The sequence below is a fragment of the Leptodactylus fuscus genome, chromosome 1, assembly GCF_031893055.1.
Source record: "Leptodactylus fuscus isolate aLepFus1 chromosome 1, aLepFus1.hap2, whole genome shotgun sequence".
Taxonomy (NCBI): Eukaryota; Metazoa; Chordata; class Amphibia; order Anura; family Leptodactylidae; genus Leptodactylus; species Leptodactylus fuscus.
The window spans coordinates 182,654,116-182,667,521 of record NC_134265.1 but is presented as its reverse complement, the minus strand read 5'-3'; the positions used below and the strand labels follow the sequence as shown (position 1 = coordinate 182,667,521).

Below are 13,406 nucleotides of genomic sequence, written 5' to 3'. Positions count from 1 at the left end.
AGTGGGCTTACTATTTTGTTGCTCCTAGGGGAATAGAGCCTTTATGATAAAGGACTATGAGGTTGTGAGGGGCAAGTATAGTCATGTATCTCTTACGCTGGGTTCACACCAGCATTCGGGTCTCCGTTATCAGGTTTCCATCTTCTGCATTCAGAAGACGGAAATCTGTCATGCCAAGTCCAGCCGTGAGCGTTTTGAGCTCTCCGCGGCGAAACCGTTTTTTTTTTAAACTAGACACAGAGTACTGCATGTCCGACTCTGTTTCCGGTTAAAAAAAAAAACGGTTTCGGCGCGGAGAGCATTCAAATGAATGGGTTTGAAAGATGCCTGCAGGTTTCCGTCTCCTCTGTTTTGTGCAGGAAACGGAAACCTGCAGAACGGAGTCCCGGGCGCAGATGTGAACAAGCCCTTATCCGCCATTTTGCTCTATAAACTCTATTATTAATGTCATCCATCTTTGTATCCTCACACATGTACTATGAGATGAGGTCACTGAGAGTGTGAAGCGATGCAAGCAGACTTTCAGTAGGCCATTGTTCAGTTATATGCAAGGCTGGAGTTGTCTGGCACCAGCATGTCATCTTTATCTCTCTTGCCATGATATATACATCTGAACATAGTGTCGAAAATGTCAGCTCACACATTAAGCACTCTTTATTCTTCTTTGTTTCATGAGAAAGTCCATCCCAATTTGTAAAGTTATAATGAGATGCAGGTTACATTAGGCCTCAGCCAATAGTCATGTGCCAGCCTTATCTTATAACTCTATAACCAATCATGTTATTCTAATTAGAATAGCCAAGACAGCTCTATGTCTGAATTGTACTTAAACTATCTTTTTCCCGCCATTAAATGCGATCACTTGAATACTGCATCTGAGTATGTCTGTGTCAGTGATTTCCTGAGCGACTGTACCCAACTTTTCCAAATTCGGATACTGATGGTATCTACCCCGGGTCATTCTCCCCCGACAAGGGGGAGTTGGGTCATTTCATGTAGTTTGGAGTTGGTTTACAATCATCTGCCTCTCCTATATCATACCTATTTTGACTATACATTTTCTGACCCTACCTGTGTCTGTCACAACTATGTGGTCTAGTGACCCTAATTATAGTGTATTCTTTCTAATGGTATTAATAAAGAATTGACACTTTTATTCGTCCCTTTGGTTAGGAGTAACTCACCCTACCCCTCCTTTTTTGTTAATTGTGATTAGGCACGTAACACAATTTTCCTATTTTTGTTTTATCTGCCAAGTGTATGGTAGTTTAACTAATCCCATCCATACATTGCAGAAAAAAAACCTGCAGTGGAAATGTTGCGGAAATTTCAAAACCTCGAGCATTTATGCAAATCTCAGGATGTCAATAATATCTACAGAAATGTTGTTGTTTTCCATATAAGTATAATAGAGGCAGAAAGTCCACAGAGGAAAACTGTGGAATTATGTTAAAAACGCTGCAGAAAAAATGTGATGTGTTTCCGCTGCGTTTCTTTGTGGCAATTCGCTGCATGGGCCTTAGCCTTACCCTTCATTCACATCTGCGTTCGGTATTCCGTCTGGGGAGTCCGCATGGGGACCCCCCAAACAGAATACTGAACGCAACTGGAAGCGCTGTTCAGTGAAAGCACACAGACCCCATAGACTATAATGGGTCTGTGTGCTTGCTGCGTGCTGCCCGCACAAATCATTCGTACAGGAAAGTAGATTGTGAACTACTTTCCTGTCCGCATGACCCCTGCGGAAATCTGGCGGCAAGCACACGGATCCCATTATAGTCTATGCGGTCCATGTGCATTCACTGGCACACCTCTTGCAGTTACAAGAGTGATCTCCGCACTTAACATGCGGAGAGGAAAGTAGATTGTGAACTACTGTCCGCATAACTCGTGCGGAGATCTGGCAGCAAGCACACGGACCCCATTATAGTCTATGGGGATCCGTGTGCTTTTACTGCACAGCACTTGCAATTATGTTTGGTATTCCGTTTGGGGGGTCCCTATGCAGACTCCCCCCGAATGGAATACCAACGCAGATGTGAACCAACCCTGAGTCTGTCACCTCTCCTGACATGTCTGTTTTTGAAAATAATTGTTTTCTTTAGGAAATAACTATGCAACTGTGTTGTGCCATGTCAATCCATGCTGACATTATCAGTGTAGGAACACTCCCCTTTAGCAACGGGAATGTCATTTATTTAATAAGTATTCAGGTCAAATAACAAAGGTAAAATACAGCAAAAGTTATAAGAAAAAAGCTCCATAACTGTTGTTTCAGAGGGAATACTAGTCTCTTATACACATAAAAATGAGTTTCTGTCTGTCTATATCTTTATGCACGACCAAACGATCAGACCGTACTTCACCAAATTTGACGCACAGATACATTGTGCATCCGGGAAGGTTTTAGACTGGGTCTCAACTCTCTAGGAAGTACCATTCCTGAGATACAGTACTCCAAAAAAATGACTTGTATTAGCCAATAGAAGCCTGCAAGTCTTTCGCTCATATTCCAAATGCCATACACATGGTCACATGTCCCTTTCAGCCAACAGAACCTCGCAGGCTCTTAGTCTCCACATGCACACAGCTTTACTCCAGGTTTCCATAACAATGCAGCCATTTGTCTTCACTGCTGAAGGTCAGTTTTAAAGGTGCAGGGTGCTGTGGATGACACTATTACACAAGGTCACCTACACACAGTTTTACTTCAGGTTTACAAACAACCCAAGCCAGGATAAGCCATCAATATTAGATCTGCAGGGGTTTGACAGCTGTTAGTGCGCTCCGGTAATGTCTGCATGCCAGGATCTGCGCTTCCACTTGGCATACAAAGTATAGTGCCAGGTTTGTATACACATACATCTAAGGAACAGCACTGCAGTACCTAAAGCTACTTCCAGAAATCATACAGTGAAAGAGCATCCTGGCAGTGGCACCCACAATGTAAACACTAACCACTAACCAGGAGCTGTTTTGTCTGGGAGGAGCTGATCTGCAGCGGTCCCAGCTGTCGGACTAGATCTAATATTGAGCCATGAATAGGAGAAAGTGGATAACCCTTTTATATTGTGATTCTCTACAAAGTTAAATATGGTTATGTTTACGGAAAACCCCTTAAGGGAACAGGCACAGTCAACAGGTTATGAAACACTAAACCACCAGCATGTCCTTATGCAATGCTGGGTATGCTGATGCTTTAATATCTCAATACCTGCAACAGATTAATTTTAACCATAATTTCCATCAATAGGATTACTAATGGGGATGCAAGAAATATGTCTGAATATTTTCAGTTCCGAAAATCTAGGGAGCGTTCACACTACCGTCGGTGTCCGACAGGTAGTGTCCGCTGCTAATGTCCTTTCAAAATCTTGCACGGACATTAGCAGCGGACACTACCTGTTGGACACCGACGGTAGTGTGAACACCCCCTAATAGAACATTTCTATTTCTATAGCACTGACTCTTCTCCAGCTCTGGCACAACCAGTTCTTTCCATGATATGTCTGAACAGTTCCTTACAGATACATATGCTGCAGTGCTCTGGAATCTTAGGCCAATCTAAGCTAAGGTTTTGCCCCAGTGCCCGATCCTACAAGCGCCGTAACATATACTACAAATACTAAAACACTGTAATAACCATAGATCTTTACATACTGCCACTCATGTATTCAGAGCGGAAAGATCATAAAATCTTGAGGACCAAGAGTCATTGGGTGCTTGTCTTTATGATGGTATAGGTCAGCAATGAGAAACACGTGACTGGTCATTATTCCTCAAAAGTGAACAATGACACACTATAGCAAATACATCACTTTCACCTGCCATATTAAGTCTATGTATAAGACTGATATAAAAAGCCCACTGTACGACAATAAGACATCAAACTGAACTTTCTTGATGCCCAGGTGCCCAGGTGATGCAGCATGCCAGCTGCTGCTACTACAATAATCGCAGTTTGGGTGCACAGGCAGCAGTCACAGGAATTGCTAGCAGGACAGCAACATGTCCCCAGCAGCCCGGGACAAGTGTGCATTGTCTCCATCCCTATGGATTACTGTCTTGTGCTATTTATAGAGGAAGCAGTCCCCCCTTTGGTGACAAACGAATATTTTGCCCAGATATGGTCCTGGCTCGGCACGGAGCAGGGATTCCAGTTTACAACACATAACAACAGTTTTAAGAAAAGAAACTTTTTCTTACCCTGTATAGGGGATGTGGAGATGGAGCAGGCAGTGTGACACTGGCTGGACGTGTCCTTGACGGAGTCTTGTGCGAAGCTGCAGCCCAGCTGAGGTGGAGGCAGAGAACTCAGCCGCCGAGTATGGAGCCAGGCTTCTGAGGGCACTGCCGCTGTCACTCACGTGACGTCACATGGCGGGCTCCGTGCACTTGGTGCTGCCGCTGAGCTGTGGGCGGCTTCTCAGGTGAATGAGTGAGGAGGAGCCGCGGCATCACACTGCTGCCTTATCCTGTGTACAGTAGTAAAGAGGGATATTAGATGGAAGCCTTTCCCTCTACCTGTGTACAGTAGTAAAGAGGGATATTAGATGGAAGCCTTTCCCTCTTATCCTGTGTACAGTAGTAAAGAGGGATATTAGATGGAAGCCTTTCCCTCTACCTGTGTACAGTAGTAAAGAGGGATATTAGATGGAAGCCTTTCCCTCTTATCCTGTGTACAGTAGTAAAGAGGGATATTAGATGGAAGCCTTTCCCTCTACCTGTGTACAGTAGTAAAGAGGGATATTAGATGGAAGCCTTTCCCTCTACCTGTGTACAGTAGTAAAGAGGGATATTAGATGGAAGCCTTTCCCTCTTATCCTGTGTACAGTAGTAAAGAGGGATATTAGATGGAAGCCTTTCCCTCTTATCCTGTGTACAGTAGTAAAGAGGGATATTAGATGGAAGCCTTTCCCTCTACCTGTGTACAGTAGTAAAGAGGGATATTAGATGGAAGCCTTTCCCTCTTATCCTGTGTACAGTAGTAAAGAGGGATATTAGATGGAAGCCTTTCCCTCTACCTGTGTACAGTAGTAAAGAGGGATATTAGATGGAAGCCTTTCCCTCTTATCCTGTGTACAGTAGTAAAGAGGGATATTAGATGGAAGCCTTTCCCTCTACCTGTGTACAGTAGTAAAGAGGGATATTAGATGGAAGCCTTTCCCTCTTATCCTGTGTACAGTAGTAAAGAGGGATATTAGATGGAAGCCTTTCCCTCTACCTGTGTACAGTAGTAAAGAGGGATATTAGATGGAAGCCTTTCCCTCTACCTGTGTACAGTAGTAAAGAGGGATATTAGATGGAAGCCTTTCCCTCTTATCCTGTGTACAGTAGTAAAGAGGGATATTAGATGGAAGCCTTTCCCTCTTATCCTGTGTACAGTAGTAAAGAGGGATATTAGATGGAAGCCTTTCCCTCTACCTGTGTACAGTAGTAAAGAGGGATATTAGATGGAAGCCTTTCCCTCTTATCCTGTGTACAGTAGTAAAGAGGGATATTAGATGGAAGCCTTTCCCTCTACCTGTGTACAGTAGTAAAGAGGGATATTAGATGGAAGCCTTTCCCTCTACCTGTGTACAGTAGGTAAAGAGGGATATTAGATGGAAGCCTTTCCCTCTACCTGTGTACAGTAGTAAAGAGGGATATTAGATGGAAGCCTTTCCCTCTACCTGTGTACAGTAGTAAAGAGGGATATTAGATGGAAGCCTTTACGTGAGAATAGCTTCATATTGTATTTACCTATCCAGGTGATTCCAAGATTGTTTTTTTATGACACATTGTAGTTTATGTTGGTGGTAAATTATGGTCATCATTATATTTTGTGTTCGTTTGTTAAAAAACAGGACAATTTACTGAAAATTACATAAAACTATCAATTCTGAAAGTTTCTGTTATGGTGAAAACACAGTCATATCACAAACAATTCTTAATAGTTATCATTTACCATATGTCTGCTTTATATTGGCATTGTTTCTTTAACCCCTTAGCGAACCAGAGCGCTGCGTCGCATGGGAATGTATGCATGGGAATGTATGGATAGGAGCTGAGCTCTCTCTGTACAGGCCGGATGCTGGTTGTATAATACGGTCAGCACCTGCCGCTAACAGTAGCAAACGATGCTCGAACCGATCGCGGCTGTTAGCCCTTTAGACACTGCAGTCAAATGGGACCGCAAGTGCCACGAGCGCCGCCATTTTCCAACGATTGCTGCCCTCCAGAACGCCACTGGAGGGCGGTGATCGATTGCTTTGACAGCCGGGAGCCTATTGAAGGCTTCCAGGCTTGTCAATGCTTTAGCTCTATTACACGCAGCCAGAGGCAGTGTCTAATAGAACTGATGGCATTTTGCTATTTACTGCTATTCTGTAATATTGCAGTGAATAGCATGAGCAAACAGACCCCCTAAGTTTCAAGGTCCTTAGGGAGTCCGATCATAAAATTAAGAAGAAAAAAAAGGTATATATACAGGTATATATAGTTAGTTAGATATAAAAGTTCAAATCACCCCCCTTTCCCTAGATCAGATATAAAAGTAAATAAAGTAAACATAAACACATTAAATATCCCAGTGCTCCAAAATGCCCAAACTATTAAAATATTATAATATATCTCCCATATGGTGAACAGTGTAGCGGTAAAAAAATCAAAATAGCCAAAGAGCATTTTTTTTCAACACTTTTCATCCTATAAAAAAATTGAATAAAACATGATCAAACTATCAGATCTTTCCCCAAATGGTATCAATAAAAATGTCATCTTGTCCCACATAAAAAGACACCGCACCCAGCTCCATATAAGTAAATACGAAAAAGTTACAGGTGTCACAACATGTCGACACAATTTTTTTTTTATTTGCAAATTTTTTCATTTTTTTAAAAGGTATCAAAACATTACAAATACTATAAAAATGTGGTATCACCGTGTTTGTACTGACACGCAGAATACAGGTAATCTGTCATTTTTACCACACAGTGAATGCTGTAAAAATTAAGCCCATATGAAATTGGCGCAGATGCTTTTTTTCTCCAATTGCACCTCATTTTGAATTTTTTCCAGCTTCCCAGCACAGCATATTGAATGGTGCCATTACAAAATACAATTTGTTTAGCAAATAATAAGCCATCATGTGAACTGAAAAATGAAAAAGTTATGGCTCTTGAAATGTGGGGAGGGAAAAACGAAAATGTGAAACAGAAAATTGGCCGGGTCCTTAAAGAGGAACTTTCACCATTTTGGGCATATGTGGTTTAGTACATGTGGTTTAGAATTCAGCACACTATCGGCTTTCACGTTCTGTGCCCCCAGTGAAGAGCTATTGGTGCCGATACCGTAGCTTTTCACTGTCAGAAGGGCGTTTCTGAGAGTTAGTTAGGAACGCCCATCCTCACAGCCTATAGCGCTGTACTTTGAGAACGGTGAGGAACGTCCCCTCCCTTCCTGATAGTACTGATCAATAGACAATTGCTTGGGGGGGGGGGGTATTCCTCACCAAAAAGTGTCATCGCTGGGCAGTAAGAAACGCCCCCGTTCATAGTACAGCACTATAGACGCTACTGTGAGGAAAGGTGTTCCTGACTGACTGTCAGAAATGCCCTTCTGACAGTGAAGAGCTATGGTACCGGCACCGATAGCTCTTCAGCAGGGGCACAGAACAGGAAAGTCGAAAGTGCGCTCATTTCAGCGCACTGTCGGCTTTCTAGCGGTGTATTACACCGCATGTGCCCCAGATGGTGAAAGGTCCTCTTTAAGGGGTTAACCACTTCAGTACTGGGCCAATTTTTGGTTCAGGACCAGACACATTTTCATGTTTTTTACATGTGCGGTTTTAAGGGATATATCATTTTTATCATTGGGGTTATTCCACTAATTTCTGCATCTTTTTTCGGTGACATATAGGGCTTTATTTTTATGTTGTTTTTATTTTTGCGTGTGTTTTAATTTTTTTTTTTATATTCGGGAAAATATAGACAAAATAGGAGGGAAATCATGTCTGGTTTTCACTTTTCATTTCTTTAAATTTAATTACACAAAGTGATACTAAATAACTTTATAAAATAGTTTTTTCCTCTCCGTTATGGTCATTTTTATTATGCATGGTGTTATCAGGGGTGGGGCTATAACCTTTAATAAGGGCGTGTTATTGACATATTATTTTATTTACTTTTTTATTTATTCTATTTACTTTTTTTTCACATTGTGTCCCCATAAGGTTATAATAGACCTTTTGGGACATCTGATAATTTTATTTTTTGGAGGGGGGGGGGGATGGGGATGGGGAGGGAGGCTGATTTTCCCTGTAACTGGGGCTGGTACATGTAGCCCCAGTTGCAGGAGTAATACAGCCTCCTGCAGGTTACTATAGCGCTGATCTGCATCCTGTAGGACCCAGCAGTTCTAACATACGCTGATCCTGGTGGATCAATTGACCATCGAGTCAGAGGGCAGCCACATAATGGCGGTATACGCAGCAATTGGGAAGGCAGGGAAGGTAATAAACCTTCCCTGCCTTCTTTCTAGGAGCTTCAGCTGAAGCTACAGACAGCTCCCTGTTTCGGCAGCTGAAATCTGTTTGGACATACCAGTACCTTGCAGAACAAAGCAACCACGTTCCAGAAGTAAAAACCCAATGAGCGGTCTGGAAGTGGTTAAAGGGATTGTCCAGGCAAAAATGGATAACCCTCTTAACTTTTAAATCAGCTGGAGGCATTGAAAATGTAAAAAATTCATACTCACCTGAACCCGATGCTCCGGTGTCCCCCCTGTGGATTCCGGTCCTTCTGCTGAACGGGTCTCTTCCAGAGTTCCACTTAAGCCTCATGTGACCACTGAGGCCAATCAGCGAATGGCATGTGATGTTACAGGTACCTGTGACATTACGGATCTCTTCCTGTGACCTGTTAAGACCGCTGATTGGCCTCAGTGGTCATGTGAATAGGGGTATAGTGAGCATTTTGACCCCACAAACTTTTCCAAATGATGCTGCACAGCAGATGGTACAGAAGGAGAAATGCAATTTTCGAATCCTATATGCCATTCTATAGAGGACGTCAGCTCAGTAGTATTAGGGCTAGTTCACACGTAAAAACCGCCTGGCTTATTTTGGTCTGGAAAAAAGAACGCTTCCTAATGAGGAAACGGTTTTTTGCCCTAGAGGCGTTTTTTTGAGCGTTTTCAGGAGCAGTTTTTGGTAAAAACCGCTTCAGAAAACGCCAGGTGGTTTTTCCCCTCCCCTAAAGTGAATGGACTGTAAAAAAAGCGTCACGTTTTTGGTCGCGTTTTTTAGCAAAAAAAAAGCGCCAAAAACGTGACACGTTTTTTGCCTCCCATTCTCTTCTATTGCTTTCCTCAGGCAGAATCCACCTGAAGAAAGGTCATGTCGCTTCTTTTTTGCTAGCAGAAAAACGAAAACTAGCGGTCTCCATACACCACTATTGTATGGAGGCGGATTTTGAGGCGAAATCCGCTGTCAAAATCTGCCTCATTGCCCCTGTGTGAACTAGCCCTTACAGCGCTGAGCGTTAACTTAATGCTTAACATAATAGTGCGACGCAGAGAGAGTGGGAAAGGGTAAAAGAGGTTGTCCAGGATAAAGGTTCTGTCATATCATAGTCAAAGGATGTTGCAATGTAATACCATAAATCTACATTGAAATTTCTGTTGGGTTCCTTCTGTGCCACTTTTTATAATGTGAAACGTGGCATGTAGCCCTCGCGTTATGATGGAGAAAACCAGAACATGCTGTATTATTTTTCTAGTAAAGCAACAGAAACTGTTGTCAGCAGTGTAACTAAAGGCCCGTGGACCCTGCTGCAAACTTTGAATGGGGAACCCTACCTCAAACTTTGAATGGGGAACCCTACCTCATCCCTACAGAATATTTCTGATAGCAGCCATTTTGCATGTTGCAACAGTGTACCTTAAACACAGCTGTAGTACCCACAACTGCCATTATTACAATGCTGGGTGCTTACAATGAGTAAGCACCCAGCATGTAAAAAAAGCTGGGCAGGGCCACACAGATATCCTATTCAGCGTGTGCAACTGCACAGGGCCCAGAACAGAAATGGGCCCAACTACACTATAGCACTGCTTCAGGTAATAATTTGCAGCAGGGCCCTAACCTGTGCACAAGGTTCCAGTAGGTCCATAACTAAACCTTGCAAAGGGCCCCCTGGCTCTCAGTGTCTGCCTCTGAGTTCATCTATAACAGCAAATGACAAACCCAAAGTAGGTTCAAACTACCTTTATTTAACCTCTTCAGTACCGGGCAGACCCCTAATGCATAGATTGATACACTGGTTCCTCCCATATCCCTTTTTGTCTCTCCCCGTGGGAACAATGTCTCCTAGTCTCAGACACAATAACAATTATCATCTTTTTATTTCACTGTAATAGTCCACCCAGGTTAAGATCAGGTAGAACCTGTCAAGCCTCTAACCATCCCGATGTTCCCGCTAGCCCTGAGAGAAGGTACCAAGAAGTGGAAAGAAAAGGCATCATCAATTGCTTCATCTCTTGGTCACAAACAAAGCTAATCTCCCCATTCCCCCCCCCCCCAAAAAAAAAATGATGTTTGGGACTTCCTCATTCTCTCCAGCTCTAGTGTATCCATGTATAACTAATGTTTAAAGGGGCTCTATCAGCAAAATCATGCTGATAGAGCCCTACATATGCGTGAATAGCCTTTAAAAAGGCTATTCAGGCACCGTAAATGTTATATTAAACTACCCCCCCCCCATTTTAAAATAAAACCCTAAAACAGAATGTGATCTACTTACGCATCGTGCACGCTGGGCGGGCATTCAGGGTGCGCCGTCTTCTTCATCCACGCCTCTTTTTCCTCCGATGTCCTCGGGTCCCGTCCTACTTCGGCGCTCGCGAACTGACATTGATGAAAAAAAATGGCCTGGGCATGCGCAGTAGCCGTAGTAGAAGCCGCATGCTACATCGGAGGAAGAAGAGGCATGGATGAAGAAGAAGACACACCCCGAATGCCCGCCCAGCATGCACGATGCGTAAGTAAATCATATTCTTTTTTAGGGTTTTATTTTAAAATGGGGGGGGTAGTTTAATATAACATTTACGGTGCCTGAATAGCCTTTTTAAAGGCTATTCACGCATATGTGGGGCTCTATCAGCATGATTTTGCTGATAGAGCCCCTTTAAGTGGAGTAATCACCACAGAAATGGAGGATCCTATTGGTTGAAGCCATTGAGTTACTGTACTGCATTTAGCAGCCAACAAAAATTAATTTACTACTAGTGGTACCTTGATTGTCTCAGGAAACGCGTTGAACAAGAATTCCTTTGGTGACGTAGCAGTGGAGATGTGCCTGTGAAACTTTACAAGTTGGGAGATTTCAGTCCAAAAAGTTTCAATATTTTGAAACTCCTTCCATCTTTCATTCACCACTGTACCGAGACCCAGCCTACCAAGAACTTTATTTTTTATGTAGATTGTGAGCCCCCATATAGGACTCACAATGTACATTTTTTTCCTATTAGTATGTCTTTGTAGTATGGGAGGAAATCCACGCAAACACGGGGAGAACATACAAACATTGCAGATGTTTTTCCTGGTAGGATTCGAACCCAGGACTCCAGCGCTGCAAGGCTAGAGTGCTAACCACTGAGCCACCATTTTTCCCCCTTCCAAGATCTTTCTGGGAAGATCATCATGTTGTAGAAATATAGACCAACCAAAAAAGTTGACTCTGAAACTCTTTTTAGAAACTTCTCTTAGCTTTAAATACAGCCAGGAAAAGCAATTTTTTTATTTTATTTTTTTTTGCGAAGATAATATCCTGAGATCCATGTCTCCCTGTAGTACATTCCAACCTAATGTACAGTGCTATAGATTTCAATAAAACATCTGACCATAAGATAAAAATTGACCCTCCTGAATTCCAAATCTATCGGCATTCTGCAAAAGTTAAATATATTCAGTGTCATGGATCGACTGTTAAAATTCCATTCTCCTTCCATCTCCCATGTAGTCATCCTGCTATGCCTGGCAAAAACTCTGGTTGATTTCACAGAGTCATAAAATTAGAAATACTATAGAGACGTTTAAAATGAGTGCAGACTGCCATGAAGCTATAGTATCTTTAATGCATTTTTTTATGACCATTTTTTATACCCCCATGGGGTATATTTTGTAAACAATAGAGCAAGTGGGTCCTAAGTTGTCTCCAGTTGGGTCTCTCTAATAGTAATAATTAGAGTGTTAAAGGCAGTTAATATAGTGGCAAAAAATGCCTGCTAAATTATAAAACCTGATATCTGGTAGATTTACCCCAACCCCAGAAATCTAAAAATGTCACTGTCAGGAAAGGGTTCAAATTTGTGGACTGAAATAGCTAAAGCTATATTTTTAAGCTAGGACTAAACAGTGATTTTAGCCATAACACTGACCAAAAAGAAAAACACACTCATTTTACTATGGTAATGTACATGGCAACATCATGAAATTGGGACACAAAATAAGCTATTATAATGACTATGCAAGTCACAAGAAATTTAATTCCTTCTGGATTTCTTGACACTTTTGTGTCGCAGTAGCAACAACCAGCAATTTGAACCTGTAACACTAGCTTTATGGGACAAGAAATGAATGGAAACAAATATAAGTGGGAATGAACTTTCATCTTCTGAACTAAAATTTTTGAATCCAAAGAAGGATCTGGGCTTCGTAACTTCATTGTTGAATGAGGCCACCTAGTGGAAAAATAATAGAATGTAGTTTATTGTAAAGAAAGTAAATCTTGTTGGTACATTGGCAATTATTTATCATTTGCGTTCTTTTGGTATGCACCTTTTTATGCCTCAGCTTCCCATGTGCCCCATTTACTAAAAAAATTCTCATATGGCGAACGCTATAGTGAGAAAAAAAACAAAACAGTTGAACCTCAGTTTTTACGCTGTTTCACCTCTCTTAAAAATTTGAATAAAAAGTGATCAAAGAAAAAGACATTCCTCAAAATGCAAATCTGAACCTCAAACATTCCTCAAAATGCAAATCTGAACCCACAACACAAGGATGCCTTATGCATCCTTGTGCACAAGTGTACGAATATGGTGAAAAGTTTTGGATTTTTTTAAGGGGTTAAATAATAAAACTATAACATTTCCCCTGGAATCATACCAACCAATAGAATATGGGTGACAGATGGAATACACCCCCGAATTCTAAGGGAATTATGCTGGGAGACAGATAGACACTTATATCTAATATTTAAGGATTCAGTAATGACTGAATGATTGGAATGCAGTAAATGTGGTGCCAATATTCAAAAAAAGGTCTAAAAGTGATCCGGAAATGAATGGTACATTTGACCTCTGTGGTGGGTAAGACATTTGAAGGTTTTCTAAAGAGATGCTATCCTGGAGTATTTCAATGTAAA

At 41.9% G+C, this 13,406-nt stretch overlaps 2 protein-coding genes across 2 annotated transcripts in view; both read right to left on the bottom strand.

Annotated features, from left to right (window-relative positions):
- Positions 1–4,317, bottom strand: part of TMOD1 (tropomodulin 1) — a 61,242-nt gene extending 56,925 nt beyond the window's left edge. The window contains exon 1 of the mRNA XM_075280373.1: positions 4,207–4,317. The gene's annotated coding sequence lies outside the window, so the exon portion shown is untranslated. The remainder of the gene's footprint in view (positions 1–4,206) is intronic.
- Positions 1–13,406, bottom strand: part of NCBP1 (nuclear cap binding protein subunit 1) — a 278,082-nt gene that overhangs the window by 122,012 nt on the left and 142,664 nt on the right. The gene's annotated exons all lie outside the window — the stretch shown is intronic.